This window comes from Lepidochelys kempii, unplaced genomic scaffold, assembly GCF_965140285.1.
Source record: "Lepidochelys kempii isolate rLepKem1 unplaced genomic scaffold, rLepKem1.hap1 scaffold_191, whole genome shotgun sequence".
Taxonomy (NCBI): domain Eukaryota; kingdom Metazoa; phylum Chordata; order Testudines; family Cheloniidae; genus Lepidochelys; species Lepidochelys kempii.
In genome coordinates, this window is record NW_027621919.1 from 39,228 (window position 1) to 46,269 (window position 7,042).

The 7,042-nt window shown below is 48.9% G+C and overlaps 1 long non-coding RNA gene across 1 annotated transcript; it reads left to right on the top strand.

The window, feature by feature from the left end:
- The first annotated feature begins 5,314 nt into the window (after positions 1-5,314).
- LOC144930011 (uncharacterized) lies at positions 5,315-6,646 on the top strand. The gene is made up of 3 exons (XR_013635128.1): positions 5,315-5,483; positions 5,588-5,614; positions 6,549-6,646. It is a non-coding gene; the product is annotated as an uncharacterized LOC144930011 (long non-coding RNA).
- The last annotated feature ends 396 nt before the right edge of the window (positions 6,647-7,042 follow it).

The window sequence follows — 7,042 nt, forward strand, 5'->3', positions numbered from 1 at the left end:
AGAATTTATGCACCTGCACAAAAAAGAAGATATAATAAATAACAGATGACACAGAGATCCCAGCCTCATCAATTTTCTCCTCCCCAAAGGCATTATGAACCCCAACAGAAAACACAATGAATACAAAAGTGAAGATCAACTCCCCCACAGTCATCAACATCACAGCCATCTACATCTATGCACAATTTTTAATGTGTTGTTTGAGGACCCGAGTTACCACCACCATTTTAATTTGCTGCAAAAACACAAACATCACCACTGCTTTGGCAACTGCCTTACTCTTTTTCATCAAAACTGGGACCAAGTGGGTTTTGGAGATCATCTCCACAGGATATTTGATCCATTTTACCTCCCTCACTCCTGCCTACCGCTCCCCCCCGACCCTCCTCAGGAACCCTTCTCATGAGCAGCTTTTACATCAGGAAACAAGTTATCTTCTGAACCTAGGTGCTGTAGAACCAGTTCCTACTCAACACAGTGGGAAGGGCTTCAACTCCAAGTACTTCCAGATACTGAAAAAGAATGGTGATTGGAGACACATTCTGGATCTAAGATCACTCCACAGATTTGTAAAGATACAACGCTTCAAGAAGGTGACTTTGGCAGCAATAATCCCATCTCCGGACCATGGGGACTGGTTCTTGACCCTTGACCTACAAAATGCTTACTTCCATATCGCGATCCACAGAAGGTGTCTAGTATTCACTCTGGGACAAGACCACTTTCATTGTCTGCACCCAGAGTGTTCTCAAAGGCCCTTTCTATGGTTGTGGTGCTCCTTCGCAACCAAAGAGTGATAATATCCCTGTATCTGGATGATTGCCTGCTCAAGGCATGCTCCTTTGATGATGCTTTGATGCCCCCACAAAAGACTATGGACCTATTCCTCCAACTGCCTCTAAAAGTAGACATCCAAAAGACCATATTATCTCCGGTATAACATCTGGAATTTATAGGGCCCTACCTAGATGGAGCAGAGGCCAAAGCCTTCCTCCCCTTATGCAGGTTCAACACCTGAGACAACTTAATCTCAACAGGACAGGCCAACCTTCAAACCTTGGTCAGAAATAGTCTTCAACTACCTGGACACATGGTGGCAGGCACCTTTGTAATAAATCACGTGAGACTCCACATGTACGGGCTTCAGTGGTGGTTCAGCACATACCAAGCACACACAGTATAAACAAACTTCTATTGATGCCCGCAACAGTCAAAAACTCCCTCAACTGGTGGAAAGACCCTCACAATGTCTGCTCAGGAGTTCCCTTCACTCAACCACCCCCAACGTTAATAATAACAACAGATGCATACCTACTGGGATGGGGAGCCCCCCTGGACACCAACATTAGTCAAGGCAAATGGTTCCCCTTCGAATCCACATTGCATATCTACTTACTGGAACTCAGAGCAATCAGGGAAGCTTGTTCACATTTCCTCCCACTGACCGGGGGAAGCATATTAAGATTATGATAGAGAACACTGCATGTATGTTTTACATAAATCACTAGGGAAGGGCACGCTGACCTTCCCTTTGTACCAAGGCAGTGAAACTCTGGACCTGGTGCATTCACCACCCCGTAGAACGGCTTCCGTATGAGGAGAGATTAATAAAACTGGGACTTTTCAGCTTGGTAAAGAGGTGACGAAGGAGGGATATGATAGAGGTCTTTGGGACACCTGCCATTGGCCACTGTCGGAGGACAGGATCCTGGGCTTGATGGACCTTTGGTCTGACCCAGTCTGGCTGTTCTTATGTTCTTATTTGTGGCAAGGTTTACTCATGCCCTGAGACATCATCTTGTTGTCATCTTACGATGGAAGGCAGTGATGGCATTGAGATGCACTTCCAGGGAGCGTAGCAATAACCCTGACATTTTCAGTTCTAGGATGCAATCTACCACAAGTGGTAGTGGAGAGGATGTAGGGGTGACATGTTTCCAGTCACACCAGAGCTGGAATCTCTTCCACTATTGAATAGACATGGTCTTTACATACTCAGAGCAGGTCATTTCTAAGCGTTGGAAGCATTGAGTTGGAGAACCTGTAGATTGGGGTGATGGACCTTGCCAGTATCCTGAGAGGGGAGATGAGGAACAGGCTGGTGAGTGATTGGCATGCAAATCGCCAGTTGAGTACGGTATGGGAATCATATTTGTCATGGCCACAAGGGATCTATAAGTATAACCCTGGCCCTTTCTTTTCTTTCCTCAAGCAAGACCTTTGACATTAGAGGAATTGGAGGAAAGGCATAGAGGAGACCTGTGTTCCAATGTAGGAGAAAGGCATCTCCGAGAGAGTGATGACCCAGGACAGCTCCGGCTTGTTTCTGGCTGTGGGGAATAAGTCTATCTTTGGGACTCCCCAACGTAGAAATATGCTGTGGAGAATGGAAAGGTCTATTTCTCATTTGTGATCCTGGGAAAAGTTCCTGCTGAGAGTGTCCGCAGGAGTGTTCTGTGTGCCCAAGAGGTGAGCTGCTGAGATGTTGTTGTGAACATAAGAGCATAAGAACGGCCAGACGGGGTCAGACCAAAGGTCCATCTAGCCCAGTCTCCATCTGCCGACAGTGGCCAGTGCCAGGTGCCCCAGAGGGAATGAACAGACAGGAATCATGCCGTGATCCATCCCTTGTCGCCCCATCCCCAGCTTCTGACAAACAGAGGTTAGGGACACCGTCCCTGCCCATCCTGGCTAATAGCTATTGATGGACCTAGCTGCCATGAATCTATCTAGCTCCCTTTTGAACCCCATTATAATCTTGGCCTTCACAATACCCTCTGGAAAGGAGTTCCGGAAGTTGACAGTGCGTTACATGAAAAAATACTTTCTTGTGTTTGTTTTAAGCCGCTACCTATTCATTTCATTTGGTGGCCCCTTGTTCTTGTATTATGAGAAAGAGGGCTATGAAATCATGAGTGGTATAGAAAAAGTAAATAAGGAAGTGTTATTTACTCCATAATATTCCCCCCTTAGTCACCTCATTTCCAAACTGAAAAGTCCCAGTCTTATTAATCTCTCCTCGTACGGAAGCCATTGTATACCCCTAGTCATTTTTGTTGCCCTTTTCTGAACCTTTTCCAATTCCAATGTATCTTTTTTGAGATGGGGCGACTACATCTGCACGCAGTATTCAAGGTGTGGTTGAACCACAGATTTATATAGGGACAACATGATATTTTCTGTCATATTATCGATCCCGTTCTTAATGATTCCCAACATTCTGTTTGCTTTTTTGACTGCCGCTGCACATTGAGTGGATGATTTCTGAAAACTATCCACAATGACTCCAAGATCTCTTTCTTGCGTGGCAACAGCTAATTTAGACCCCATCATTGTATATGTACAGTTGGGGTTATGTTTTCCAATATGCATTACTTTTCATTTATCAACATTAAATTTAATCTGCCATTTTGTTGCCCAGTCATCCAGTTTTGTGAGATCCTTTTGTAGCTCTTTGCAGTCTTCACAATCAGATGTTCTACACTGGCATGAGACCTCAACGACGTCCTTCGGTTTCTTACAAGACTTCCCTTCGAACCCATGGCCTCCTGCTCTCTTCTACACCTCTCTATGGAAACTACAATCCTAGTGGCCATTATGTCTGCACGGAGAGTGGGAGAGATAGAGGCTCTATTGGTATACCCCCTATTTACAGTTGTTTTAGAAGATAAGGTTACATTATGACTGTACCCCACGTTCCTACTGAAAATATCTTCACACTTCCACATAAACCGGTTTAATCCATCTCCCCACTTTCTTTCCAAAACCACACCAGGATAAAAGGGAGGTGACACTACACACTCTCAATGTCGGGAGAGTCCTTTTATTTGATGAGGATTAAGCCCTTCAGGAAATCTGGCAGACTACTTCTCTCCATTGCAGACAGATCTAAGGGACCCTCAATCGCTAAACAAAGACTCTCGAGATGGATATCAGACTGCGTTACCCCTTGCTATCACACTTATGGCATTCCACCTTCCTGTACGGTTCAAACTCACCCCAGGAGATCTCTCTCCACTTGCACAGCCTTGCTCAGGAATGTTCCGATCACAGACACGTGCAGAGCAGAAACGTGGACATCTGCTCACACATTTGCTGAACATCCTGCAGTCACCCACATCTCAGCAGAGGCCCCTTAGAAGTGTGTGAGGGGCCCACAGGCACCTGAACTGTGGCTGCACCCCACATGCCATGCCCCGCCTGAGGCCCTGCCCTCCCTTTCTCCCTGTGCTCACACCACCCATTGCCCCCAAGGCCCTGACCTCACACTACCTCTTCTCCCCAAGCCCCTGACCTTGCACCGACCCTTCCCCCAAACCCCAGCATCACTCCCTCTTCCCCCCAAGACCCCGCCTGCTGCTCACTCCTCTCCCCACCGTCACTTGCCTTTACAGCTGGCAAAAAGTGGGGGGAGGGCCTGGCCCCTTGATCCCCCCAGTTCCGGCACCCCTGCATCCTCTGCTATATTTTATTCCAATGTCTGATGCTCAGGACTAGACTCGACTCTGAAACCCCACCCCTCCGTCACGGGTACGGCTGCCGAGTCGCCGAGACGCCCACAGAGCCACTGCTGCAAGAAGGAGAAAGGGTCCCTCACCTGGTGCCGTGCCTGTCGCTCTCTGAGATGTGTCCCTGTGGGTGCTGCACTACTCGCCCCCCTTCCCCTCTGCTCTGCAGCTCTGACCTATGAGCTCTGTGGTGGAGAAGGAACCGGGGGCAGTTTGTCTGCACAGCGCTACATTGACCTAATGTGGAGCACGAGCTGGGGAGAGCAGATGTGGGGGCCGAACAGAAACGGCGGCCTGAAATCTCCGATGTGAGGCGCCGGGCTGTGAGTACACAGAGCATGGAGTAACACACACCTCGAAGAACTGCAGTTACCGCACAAGGCGAGGAACCCTTTCTTCTCCCGCTTTACACTCAGGGAACTGAGGCCCACAGAGCTCAGGGCCCCAGTTCAGCTAGCTACAGGCTTAACTTTACGTGTGTGAATAATCCCGTTATTATAAGTCAGTCTCTCGCAGTCAGGCATTTTTTCCAGCCCTCAAGTATCATAAGCCTGATTTCAGCCCCTTCCTTTAAAATCTGCACACAGGGGAATGTCCATATCCAGTGTCCAGGGCCATGGGTTAGATTAAACCCTCACTTCCATGTAATCAGGACCTAGCCCCTCTCCAAGCTGCCTGGCACATGGGGAGTGTGGACACTACACCACAGGTGAGCCCAGCTAGGGCAGGGCCATAGGAGCCCAGCGAGGGTCAGATGCCAAGAAGGGGGGTGTAATCGACAGAGCCCAAAGCCACTAAGCGCTCTATGAGGATGGAGCTCAGGCCAGGAGACCTGGGCGGGAAGAGGGCAGCAGAGAGCACAGTGGAGAGGGCAAAGTGGTCCTTTAAAGGCACATTCCCTAACCCAGGAGCTGTTGTAGAACTGACTGCATATCCATGTCTCTCTGTTTGCAGAGAAATCCCTGGCCGAACTTGGTAAGTGCCATGTGTCCCCTTTCCCCCACCCCAGATGACATTGTGTCCTTTGCCGGCAGTCCGTGCTCCGGGGAGTGCTCACCTCTTGGTGTGTTTGATTTCAGGCTGGAGTAAAGTCAGCAAAAATGCAGGTAAGTGAAGCTGGTATTTTAATGTCAGACCTCCTGCACCACTCTGCTGCCCAGCAGATGCGCACATGCCAGAAATCACAGGGAAAGAGCAGTATGGTCAATGAAAATGCCAGATTCGTCCCCAGTTTACTTGCATAAAACAAATGCTCACACTTAAGTATGGAGTCCCGAGCTCTCCAGTGTAACTGCAATAAGTCAGAGTGCTCCTAAGGCCGGGAACTTACCTGCTGTCAATTCCAGGGGGTAGGTGCTTGCAGCCGTTGGTAATTATGGTTCAGAGTTGGGGTTTTACTGGACACATATGGTGAATTCTCATGTGTTGTGTTGTTATTAATTAACTTCATGAACTAGAAGGGTTCTAGGAAACTGTGTAAATTACCTTAACTGGCTGCGGGTAATTGTCTTAATGCTTTTTGGACTCTGGTGAAATCTCTGTTTTTACAGAGTTGTCAATCAGTAGCCCTTTGGCTAATTCAGTTCAAATATGGTAGAAAAATTCTACCTCAGACCTGGACCAAATCTACCAAATTTGAGTCTGATACGACTTTGTGGGTATTAGAATAGAGGGCTCCCACTCAGATGTAGACTGGAAACTCAGTTGCTGTCTTAGCTGTGGAGACATGGTAGCAGCCCCAGAGCACAGATTTTGTGGTAGGTGACTACTGAGTTCTTTTAATGGTAGAAATGATGTCCGTGTGTGTAACACCTGAGCTCGTTCCTTATTGGGGCCTCTGTAGAGGTTACAGACAGGCCCAATGGGAGCTAGAGGCATCTCCAGCTCTTGCAGGGGAACTATTTGCCCCTTTTGCCTGGGAGGAGAGCTGCAGTGAAATGCAGAGAAGCAGGTCCCCGAGAGGTAGAGGCTGGAAATCAGACAGTGTCCTAGAAAAGACAGAGCTGGGCTCTGCCCCTGATGCTCCGTTCCTCTCTGCAGCTATGGTGATTCTGGATCCAGACACGGCTCATCCCAGCCTCGTGGTCTCTGAGAATCGGCGATCTGTGAAATGGAGGGGCCTGCAGCAGGACATTCCTGACAACCCTGAGAGATTTGACTGTGAAACCTGCGTGCTGGGCTCGGAAGGGTTTGCCTCGGGGAGACACTACTGGGAGGTAGACGTTGGGGGTGGGAGGACCTGGGCTGTGGGCGTGGCCAAAGAATCTGTCAGGAGGAAGGGCTGGATCAAGTTTTCTCCTGAGGAGAGGATCTGGGCCGTGGATCAGTGTGGGAGCCATTACCGGGCTCGCACTTGCCCAGATATGCTCCTGCCCCTGACTGGGAGCCCTGGGAAAATCGGAGTGTATCTGGACGATGAGCGGGGCCTGGTGTCATTTTATCAGCTTGGTATAGAGGCCCCAATCTACATTTTCACCTCCTCTTTCACTGGGCAGCTCCACCCTTTCTTCTGGGTCTACTCCCCAATCACGCTG